This window comes from Bombina bombina, chromosome 5, assembly GCF_027579735.1.
Source record: "Bombina bombina isolate aBomBom1 chromosome 5, aBomBom1.pri, whole genome shotgun sequence".
NCBI classification, from domain to species: domain Eukaryota; kingdom Metazoa; phylum Chordata; class Amphibia; order Anura; family Bombinatoridae; genus Bombina; species Bombina bombina.
The window spans coordinates 1,016,948,726-1,016,961,247 of NC_069503.1; the positions used below are offsets into that span (position 1 = coordinate 1,016,948,726).

General features: G+C 37.0%; 1 protein-coding gene across 2 annotated transcripts in view; it reads left to right on the plus strand.

Moving 5' to 3' along the window:
* Positions 1–12,522, plus strand: part of RIMS2 (regulating synaptic membrane exocytosis 2) — a 1,281,054-nt gene that overhangs the window by 319,370 nt on the left and 949,162 nt on the right. The window lies entirely within an intron of this gene.

Consider the following 12,522-nt stretch of genomic DNA (forward strand, 5'->3'; position numbering starts at 1 on the left):
TTTTTCAATGGGACTCCCATAGCACCGGTATTACGAGTTTGCCTGGGAGGCCAAAAAGTGAGCGGTACACTCTATAACCACAAGATCCGTACCGCCATCTAAAGTCAGTAGCTATGAGTTTTACACTACAAAGCTGTAACATAAAACTCATAAAGTGTTACAAAGTACACTAACACCCATAAATGACCTATTAACCCCTAAACCAAGGCCCTCCCGTATCGCAAACACTATAATAAATTTATTAACCCCTAATCTGCCGCTCCCGACATCGCCGCCACTATTAAAATGTATTAACCCCTATTCCTCTGCTCCCCGACATCGTTGCCACTATAATAAAGTTATTAACCCCTAAACCGCCGCCCTCCCACATCAAAAACACTATTTAAATAGTATTAACCCCTAATCTGCCATCCGCCCACACCGCCGCTATAATAAACCTATTAATCCCTAAACTGCAAGCCCCCCACAATGAGATCTACTAAAATAAACTATTAACCCCTAAACCGAAAGCCCTCCACAACAAAATATACTAAAATAAACTATTAACCCCTAAACCTAACGACCCCCTAACTTTATGTTAAAATTACAATTTCCCTATCTTAAATTAAATTAAAACTTACCTGTCGAATTAAATAAATTCATTTTAAACTAACAATTAAGCTAAGATAATTATTAAACTACAATTAAACTAACTACCAATTAAATTAAACTAAACTACACATTAAAAAAATTATAACACTACTCTAAAAATTACAAAAAGTATCTAATTACCAAAGAAATAAAATAACTAAATTACAAAAACAAACAAATAAACACTAAATTACGAAAAATAAGAAAAAAATGATCAAAAATAAAAAAGAATTACACCTAATCTAATAGCCCTATCAAAATAAAAAAGCCCCCCCCCCCCCAAATAAAAAAACCCTAGCCTACAATAAACTACCAATGGCCCTTAAAAGGGCCTTTTGTGGGGCATTGCCCAAAAGATAACAGCTCTTTTACCTGTAAAAAATACAAACACCCCTTACAGTAACCCCCCCCCCCCCCACAACCAACCACCCCAAATAAACAATTGTTATCATGCATGTGAAAGAGCTTAGGAGTCTGCCCAGTTTTGGGTCAGCACCCTGAGTAGCGCTGGCTGATTGGTGGCTACATTTAAACACCAATCAGCAAGTGCGACCTAGGTGCTGAACCGAAAATGGGCCGGCTCCTAAACTTATATTCCTTCTTTTTCAAATAAAGATACCAAGAGAACAAAGAAAAATTGAAAATAGGAGCAATTTAGAAAGTTGCTTGAAATTGCCTGCTCTATTTGAATCATGGAAGAAGAAAAAAAATGGGTTTCGTATCCCTTTAAAGTTTAAGATTTTTTAATTACACTCCTGATTAAGTTCCTCATCAAAAGACTGTACCTCACTGTATTTGTTTCTATACCTCTTTATGTTAGTGATAAAATTAAGTAAGGTTTAAGAAAAACATTCAACATTTTTATTGGATACTAACCTTGATAAACTATATCCTCTTAATTGCACAGTGTATTAAATGGCCAAAATAGTTGAGAAATTGCATGATCTAATTCATTACAGCATGTAATCTTAAGACTAGCGCGACCCTGCATTTCAACTGTGTGTTTAAGCCCTTTGCAGGGGTTATACACATAGGGCTAGATTATGAGTGGAATGGTAGTTTGTGCTCTCGCTCCACTAGGCCCCGCTAGACTTCTCAAATGCGCTAACTGGACATGAAATATTAATATTTCACATTCCAATGTTCTTCATATAGAAGAATATGTTCTATTTATTCAAAATTAAATATTTCTATATATAGCTGATGGTTTTTTGGTATAATATTTAAATATATATATATATATATATATATAAAATCATATATAGGTATAGATATATACAAATATATATAGGAATATCTATTTATAAATATTTATTTATTTATTTATTTATTTATAAAATATTTTACCAGGAAGGATACATTGAGATTTCTCTCGTTTTCAAGTATGTCCTGGGATCACAAAACATTGCATTGATACAACAGGGTACAATAAAATACAAAAACAATAATAAAAATACACAATATATGCAAACATTTAACATAGAGCAGGTATGAAATATTTAATCAACCATGACAGGAGCATTCTGTTTTGAGATATGTATAGAGGGATCTCTTAAAGGATATTAGGTTTGGGGAAGTTTTTAAAGTGTGAGGGAGGTCATTCCATAATTGTGGCGCTCTGTAGGAAAAGGAGGATCGAGCTGCTTTTTTTTTGTATTGAGGCAAGCTAAATAATGTGCTGTTATTGGATCGGAGGTTATAGGAGGTGGGAATAGCAGGGGAGAGCATTCTGCTCAGGTAGGGTGGGAGCTTCTCAGAAAGGCTCTTAAAGACAAGGCAGGAAAGATGGAGGGTGCATCTGGATTCCAGCGACAGCCAGTTTAGTTCTTTTAGCATGTCACAATGGTGGGTCCTGTAGTTACATTGTAGTACAAAGCGGCAGAGCGAGTTATATAACGTATTTAGTTTATTAAGGGGAGTTTGCGGAGCAGGTGCATATACTATGTCCCCATAATCCAAGATAGGCATCAGCATTTGCTGTACAATCTTTTCCTTTACTGTAGGGCTGAGGCAAGATTTGTTTCTGTACAGGGCACCTAGTTTTGGATAAAGTTTAGAGGCAATTTTTTCTATGTGGAGTCCAAAAGATAGATTGGGGTCTAACAACATACCTAAGTATTTAAAAGAGTGGACTGCGGTCAGTGTGCAATTGGATTTTGTTTTGATGCGAAGATGGGAATTTTGTAATTTTTGTATTTTAGGTCCCGTTCCAAAGATCATTGTGACCGTTTTGTCAGTGTTTAGGAAGAGTTTGTTTTTCGAGATCCACTTTTCTACCTCTGTGAACTGGTCTTGGAGCACTGCTTCAAGCTGCGGCAGATCAGATTTGTTTGCATAGATTACCGTGTCGTCTGCGTACATGTGTACAGTTGAGGATTTGCAGACATTAGGAAAATCATTTATAAATAATGTGAATAGTAGGGGGCCGAGAATGGAACCTTGGGGAACACCACATGTGACTGGGAGAGGGAGGGAGTCACTGTTAGAGACAGAGACATATTGTGATCGATCCGATACATATGATTTAAACCAGGTTAACGGGCGATCAGCAATACCAGAGTTTTTTAGTTTGAGAAGTAGTATGTCATGGTCCACTGTGTCAAAAGCCTTTGCAAAATCAAGGAAAATAGCTCCAGTTAGGTCTCCTTGTTCCATGCCAGTTTGGATGTCGTTGCAAACTTTTAGGAGGGCAGTTGTAGTGGAGTGATTCGGTCTAAAACCTGATTGATCAGGGGTCAGATAGTTAGAAAGTTGATAATACTCGCATAATTGTGTATGGAAGCATTTTTCTAAGATTTTTGACCATACAGGGAGCAATGATATAGGACAATAGTTAGAAACCAAGGTTAACTCCCCACTTTTATGAATAGGCACTATTCTTGCAGTTTTCCAGAGTTTGGGTATGTATCCAGACACCAAGGATTCGTTAATTAGGGTTGTGACAGGCTTAGCAATTGCCGACGCACTGAGCTTCAACAGCATTGCTGGGATTTGATCAGGTCCTGACTGGTTTTTCATTTTTAGATTATTGAGGTGTTTCTTAATGACATTGAAGGGTACAGGTCTAAAATTTAACTTTTCTATATTGGGTCTTTGCTGTTTTAGTGGGGCCTGATCCACATTTGTAGCTTCAGAATGCGTGCCATTTATTAGTTTGTCAATCAGGGTGGTGGAGCATCCGACAAAATAATTGTTAAAGGCATTTGCAACTTCTAAGGGGAGTTGCAGGTTTTGGTTATCCACATTGATAGTGGAGGGTTGGGAGTGCATTGGTGGATTTTGTAGGTTATTTATGAGTTTCCAAAACTTTCTAGGGTTAGATATATTATTGTGCAGATTTTCACAGAAATATTGCGCCTTAGCCAATTTTGTTTGTTTAGTACATATATTTCGCCATTGTCTATATACACAGTGATCATTCATAGAGCCAGTATGCTTGAACTTTGACCACAATGAATCCCGAAATTGGTACATTTGAATGAGGTCAGCTGTGATCCAATTCAAGTGTGCTCCTTTTACTCTCACCTTACGCAGCGGGGCATGTAAATTCCAAACTTGTAGGAGTTCAGACTGAAAGAATTCAACTGCAGAGTCTAGATCAGGGATTAGGTTTAATCTATGCCATATTCCCCTATGTGAAGAACATTGGAATGTGAAAAATTTACAGTAAATACATAGTTTAATAGGAATGTTGCATAAATCTGTTTTTTCATATTTTCATCTACTTGACTGTATATATATATATATATATATATATATATATATATATATATATATATATATACAGGGAGTGCAGAATTATTAGGCAAGTTGTATTTTTGAGGATTAATTTTATTATTGAACAACAACCATGTTCTCAATGAACCCAAAAAACTCATTAATATCAAAGCTGAATAGTTTTGGAAGTAGTTTTTAGTTTGTTTTTAGTTATAGCTATTTTAGGGGGATATCTGTGTGTGCAGGTGACTATTACTGTGCATAATTATTAGGCAACTTAACAAAAAACAAATATATACCCATTTCAATTATTTATTTTTACCAGTGAAACCAATATAACATCTCAACATTCACAAATATACATTTCTGACATTCAAAAACAAAACAAAAACAAATCAGTGACCAATATAGCCACCTTTCTTTGCAAGGACACTCAAAAGCCTGCCATCCATGGATTCTGTCAGTGTTTTGATCTGTTCACCATCAACATTGCGTGCAGCAGCAACCACAGCCTCCCAGACACTGTTCAGAGAGGTGTACTGTTTTCCCTCCTTGTAAACCTCACATTTGATGATGGACCACAGGTTCTCAATGGGGTTCAGATCAGGTGAACAAGGAGGCCATGTCATTAGATTTTCTTCTTTTATACCCTTTCTTGCCAGCCACGCTGTGGAGTACTTGGACGCGTGTGATGGAGCATTGTCCTGCATGAAAATCATGTTTTTCTTGAAGGATGCAGACTTCTTCCTGTACCACTGCTTGAAGAAGGTGTCTTCCAGAAACTGGCAGTAGGACTGGGAGTTGAGCTTGACTCCATCCTCAACCCGAAAAGGCCCCACAAGCTCATCTTTGATGATACCAGCCCAAACCAGTACTCCACCTCCACCTTGCTGGCGTCTGAGTCGGACTGGAGCTCTCTGCCCTTTACCAATCCAGCCACGGGCCCATCCATCTGGCCCATCAAGACTCACTCTCATTTCATCAGTCCATAAAACCTTAGAAAAATCAGTCTTGAGATATTTCTTGGCCCAGTCTTGACGTTTCAGCTTGTGTGTCTTGTTCAGTGGTGGTCGTCTTTCAGCCTTTCTTACCTGGGCCATGTCTCTGAGTATTGCACACTTTGTGCTTTTGGGCACTCCAGTGATGTTGCAGCTCTGAAATATGGCCAAACTGGTGGCAAGTGGCATCTTGGCAGCTGCACGCTTGACTTTTCTCAGTTCATGGGCAGTTATTTTGTGCCTTGTTTTTTTTGCGCCATGGGCAGTTATTTTGCGACCCTGTTGACTATTTTGAATGAAACGCTTGATTGTTCGATGATCACGCTTCAGAAGCTTTGCAATTTTAAGAGTGCTGCATCCCCCTGCAAGATATCTCACTATTTTTGACTTTTCTGAGTCTGTCAAGTCCTTCTTTTGACCCATTTTGCCAAAGGAAAGGAAGTTGCCTAATAATTATGCACACCTGATATAGGGTGTTGATGTCATTAGACCACACCCCTTCTCATTACAGAGATGCACATCACCTAATATGCTTAATTGGTAGTAGGCTTTCGAGCTTATACAGCTTGGAGTAAGACAACAAGCATAAAGAGGATGATGTGGTCAAAATACTAATTTGCCTAATAATTCTGCACTCCCTGTATATATATGTATGTCTATATACAGTATGTATACATATGTATATGTCTGTAAATACATATATACCCATATAAATACACATGTACACACACACACACACATATATATATATATATATATATATATATATATATACATAGACATAGTTAGACGTGTGTGTATATGTATGCCTGCCTCTTTTTTTCTAACACCTGAGACCTCGTATCTTTGAGCCCTTATAACTTTTTTATGTAATATTTTTTTTATCATTTTTATTAGATGGTGTTATTATGAGAGGAACTGTACTGTGTTTTGTGCAACTTTTTTGACTTGAGTAACAGTTAACCAGAGCTCTGAAGTCAATTGCGCTCACGTGAACGCATTTACTTTCAACTCATAACAGTGCATTACTTCTGACGTGCGCAAAGAGCCACAATAAACCGGATATAGCTTGCGCACATTAGTTATTGCGCCGCTCGTAATCTAGTCCATAGTAGTAGAGGGTTGCCAGTCTTAAATTTTTTTTAACAAATTAGAGCAATATACATATATACAGTATATAGATTTTCTGTTACACTGTTGATTAAAACTTTGTATATTTATTTGATATAAATGTATTTTCTATATTTAGAATGAGGATGACTTATTCTCCCATCAGCGATTTTATACTGAAATATAACTTTCTCACTAGTGCAATGGTACCTGGTTTTAAAAACCTTGCAAAATATAGTTTTTGTCAAATAAAATATTAGTCTAGTGTTATTCAAAGGATAGATGGGATGAAAATACAGCTATTTGTCAAAAGGGTAAAGCTTATTACTATTGTTTGTGTTGTTACGTGAATAGAACCACACTCAAGACCGTAATGTCAAAGAGCACAGCCTCATTGTTCTCAGATTGATTTAAACAGATATTCTCCTTTGACTCATTGTTTGTTGGAAAGCTGCAAATTTATTATAATCTATTTAATGCATTTATCCACTTGACTGTCAACAAAGGCATAAAAGCATTTTCTCCGATTTGTAAAACTATAACATATTTAATGCGAGGCGAAAAATCATTAACTTGGTTCATAAAATATCAAATAATTTAAATATTTTACAGTAAATGCAGATTAAACTCAAAATATTTGTGCTCATAAACTAATTGAATGAATAAACAAGTTAATTAGTGAAAAAACCATTGTAATATACAATATATTGTTATTTTAGTACTTATCTTATAATAGAGAGCCCTCTGGAAGTCAGATTCATGCTGTATATTAACTTAACCTACTACTTAATACACGTTGGTTGCTTAGATCAGTGCACAAACATATTTACAACAAGCTCTTATTGGTCATAATCAATTTAGATAACTTAAAACAACTTAAAGGGACACTGAACCCAAATGGTTTTCTTTCATGATTCAGATAGATCATGCAATTTTAAGCAGCTTTCTAATTTACTCCTGTTATCGTTTTTTCTTCATTCTCTTGCTATCTTTATTTGAAAAGCAAGAATGTAAGTTTAGAAGCCGGACCATTTTTGGTTCACAACCTGAGTTGTCCTTGCTGATTGGACATCACCAATACACAAGTGCTGTCCAGTGTACTAAACCAAAAATTGTCTGGCTCCTTAGCTTAGATGCCTTCTTTTTTAAATAAAGATAGCAAGAGAACGAAGACAAATTGATAATAGGAGAAAATTAGAAAGTTGCTTAAAATTGTATGCTCTATCTGAATCATGAAAGAAAACATTTGGGTTTAGTATCCCTTTAAGTGTTATCAAATTAAAAATAAAAATGTCTTTGATGTCCCTTTAATACAAATGGGCTGTCAGTAGTGTGTAACATATGTTATAGCATTGAGCAATCCATCATTGAGAAGGTAGAGACAGAAATTCTGTAACATCTTATTGTACCGCCCATAATCTATATGTTAAAAAGCTGTTCCATAAAGGAGAGACTAGGAAGAGCAATGTACAAAAAACACTGCGTTTTCTACTTTACAATTCTGAGTTACATAGCACTGCGCAACTTATTGTTAAACTGAAGACTTTCATATTTTAGAGATAAATTACAAGAAAAGGGGGCAAACAAATAATTAAAGTATATTGCAATGTTGTTTTACTGTGCATATTTAATTAAACATTAATTAATTTAAACAAATTTGCCCGTTTGCGGGCGCACAATAAATTAGCCCTTTATGGGCTTGATTTACCATTTGCTGAAAGGCCTGATTGGTCTCAGGATTGCTCAACTCTAGAATTACCCTGGATTCTTTTCATTGGGGTGATTGACAAGCCCTACTCTCACACAATTGGTTGAGCGATGATAGGGGCAGCATTGCACGAATTGTAAATATGGGGAACAATTGCGCCACTCAATTTCTGATGAAATGCCGACATGTTCATAACACGTGAACGCTGACGCAAATTGATAAATCTTGCCCTATCTTTTGCTTTTGTGTAAAATTGTGCTTTTTCCCACGCTCCCAAGAGATACCAAAAAGCAAGTTATGTAACCTGCAAATGCTGCAATTCAAATAGCTAGTTTAGGCAATTTGCAGCACTCTGAAAACCTAAGGTTACAGAATTTGCTTTTTTACCCCTTTAGGGAGCGTTGGACAATTTTTACACAAAAGCAGGTTGTGTTTACTGTCCCTTTAAGGCAGATTTTAGTACTTATCCATATTTCTATTTGACCTTAGTGTAGAAAATTAATAGAGTTAGGGATCAAAAAAAGAACAGAGACAGTTGGTAAAACAATAAAATGTTCTGGGTTATAATTATAGCTATAGGGATAGCTAGAGACATAAACATTTTATTGCATATAATAACATCAGAGCATATAATATTTGCATTAGTGGCTCAAACTTACTACGTGTTAACCCCTCATGATCAGAAACATCTGGTGAGCCAACGTAGCCACCAATCACCAGACATTTTCTGTTTGGGAGCTAACAGGATTGTGTCTCCTTAGTTGAAATTTACCTGTGTGTTTTTAATCCTTTATCCATACTGTATCATTTTTGCATAATAAAATCTTATATTTTTTTTCCAGTTTTCTTACCTTTGTATTCTTAGAACAGTTTATTGCTTTTCTAACTGGTTCTATCCTTTTTGCTGAGGCAGTTTAATTAAAGGGACAGTCTACACCAGAATTTTTATTGTTTTAAAAGATAGATAATCCCTTTATTACCCATTCCCCAGTTTTGCATAACCAACACAGTTTTATTAATATACTTTTAACCTCTGTGATTATCTTGTATCTAAGCCTCTGCAAACTGCCCCTTTATTTCAGTTCTTTTGACAGACTTGCAGTTTAGCCAATCAGTGCCTGCTGCCAGATAACTTCACGTGCACGAGCACAGTGTTATCTATATGAAATACGTGAACGAACACCCTCTAGTGGTGAAAAACTGTTAAAATGCATTCTGAAAAGAGGTGGCCTTCAAGGTCTAAGAAATTAGCATATGAACCTCCTAGGTTAAGCTTTCAACTAAGAATACCAAGAGAACAAAGCAAAATTGGTGATAAAAGTAAATTGGAAAATTGTTTAAAATTACATGCTCTATCTGAATCATGAAAGTTTATTTTGGCCTAGACTGTCCCTTTAAATTAAAAAATGAAAAAAAGCATATCTGTTGTTCTACTGAGCTCCACCCTCAAAAGTTTGCGCTGATGGCTTATCTTCCTGAATATGGCCTAGTTACCACTGTAGACAGACAGACAGACCGATAGATATAGAGCTACAATTAAATAGTATAACATACATATATTAGATTTTAAAAAAAGACAAAATAAGTATACTATGTTATCGCAAAGGGAAATTTTGTATTATTAATATTGTTCCTAAAATATGCATTATATATAAATGTGGTAACAATTTCTCTGTTTGTTCTATAGCAGTTATGGGCAACTTCCTAACACATTAGGGCCGCAGATCAATACTTAAGAAGCCTTGATGGCCACATATAAACTTATGTGTATGAAACACACAAATAATATATTCCCTAAAGCTGTCCAAAGGCACAGATTCAGATTTAGATAAAGTTGCAGGATACACTCTGCTGTTTTCTGCTCCAAATAGCTTTTTTTAAGTTGTGGCCACCTTGTTTGACCATTTTCCATAATGCTCCAAAGCTCACATTTTTAGTTCCACTTTTCCCCAGGGGCCATGACAACTAATACTAAGTGAACATTCTCTGTGGGACCTATTTTCTGGGATGAGCCCTACTCTCACACGATTGGTTGCGTAAAGGTAGGGGGCAGCATTGCATGAATGGTAAATACAGGGAACAATTGCGCCCCACTATTTGCGATTTTAAATACCGACATTTTCGTAACATGTGAACCCTGTTGCAAATTGTTAAATCTTGCCCTATCTCTTGCTTTTGTGTAAAATTGTGCTTTGCCCCACACTTCCAAGAGATGTTGGAGGTATCATTCTGGAAGTGGTGATCAAAAATTCACTGGTACGGAGATAAATCACACAATATCTTTGGGGCTTTTTTTTGAGCATTATAGTGTGTACCCCCTTCACATCTAAAACTCTGCATACCCAGATAAACAGCTCTCAAGCTAAAATGTTCCTTTCTAAAATGTGGTGAGAGACCTCTCAGTACTGACTTCATAGATAATCTTACCAGATCGTAGAGCTTTAGATGATTGAGCCTTTAGTGAGAGTAAAACCAGGATATTTCTTTCTGGTGCAAAATGAAAAGGTGGAAGACTATGTGGGCTACTTTTGGCCCAGTCCACCGACTGCCCCCTACTGCCCTATATTTATGTAGATATAATGAACCCACGGCTATGAGTGGTCTTACTTGGGCAGAAATAAACTATTTAACATATATATAAGATCCTGCTTGTAATAAAAATACCATACTTTGTGCTAGATTACAAGTGGAGTGCTAAATATCGCTTGCATGCAAGCAATATTAGCGCTCCATTGAGTAATACAAGCACACAATAATGTGCACTGGTATTATAAGTAAATCACAATCGTTTGCATTGCTCGGAAGCATTGCATTCACGAGAGTGCACTTCCATAGGCTCCAATGAGAGCCTCATTCTGATGCTGTCAGAGACGGCATCAGAACCTTAGTGCAGCGAAGGGAGTAAGTAGCGCATCGATTGCAGCATTTTTAAATAAATATGTATATGCTGGTATAAATATACATTTGTGTTAATATGTGTACAGTATATACACATATTAACACATACATATATACATATATAAGCATATACATATATATTTACTGGGAACACACAGTTCCCATAGACTGCAATGTAAAGGCACTTTTCAGTGCCGTTTTTTTTCTAACACCCCACACCTCCCAACTTTAAAGCCCCAAAACTGCCTAGTGCAGTTGTTTTTAATCTCTGGATAATTTTCTGAGCGCTAATTGCTACCTCAAGCTTGTGTTAGCAATAACCAGTCACTTGTAATGGCAGGTAATTTATTGCGTGCCAACACAAAGGCAAATTTGTCCGTTTGCGGGGCGCGATAAATTAGCGCTCCACTTGTAATCTAGCCCTTTGTGTTTTAATGTTACCTTTAGTATCCTTAGGCCTAGATTTGGAGTTTGGCGGTAGCCGTGAAAACCAGCGTTAGAGGCTCCTAACGCTGGTTTTAGGCTACCGCCGGTATTTGGAGTCATTCAAAAAAGGGTCTAACACTCACTTTTCAGCCACGACTTTTCCATACCGCAGATCCCCTTACGTCAATTGCGTATCCTATCTTTTCAATGGGATCTTTCTAACTCCGGTATTTAGAGTCGTGGCTGAAGTGAGTTAGAAATCTAACGACAAAACTCCAGCCGCAGAAAAAAGTCAGTAGTTAAGAGCTTTCTGGGCTAACGCCGGTTCATAAAGCTCCTAACTACTGTGCCCTAAAGTACACTAACACCCATAAACTACCTATGTACCCCTAAACCGAGGCCCCCCCCACATCGCCGACACTCGATTAAATTTTTTTAACCCCTAATCTGCCGACCGCCACCTACGTTATCCTTATGTACCCCTAATCTGCTGCCCCTAACACCGCCGACCCCTATATTATATTTATTAACCCCTAACCTGCCCCCCACAACGTCGCCGCCAGCTACCTACAATAATTAACCCCTAATCTGCCGACCGCCACCTACGTTATACTTATGTACCCCTAATCTGCTGCCCCTAACACCGCCGAACACTATATTATATTTATTAACCCCTAATCTGCCCCCTCAACGTCGCCTACGTCGCCCACCTGCCTACACTTATTAACCCCTAATCTGCTGAGCGGACCGCACCGCTACTATAATAAAGTTATTAACCCCTAATCCGCCTCACTAACCCTATAATAAATAGTATTAACCCCTAATCTGCCCTCCCTAACATCACCGACACCTAACTTCAAACATTAACCCCTAATCTGCCGACTGGAGCTCACCGCTATTCTAATAAATGTATTAACCCCTAAAGCTAAGTCTAACCCTAACACTAACACCCCCCTAACTTAAATATAATTTAAATCTAACGAAATTAATTAACTCTTATTAAATAAATTATTCCTATTTAAAGCTAAATACTTA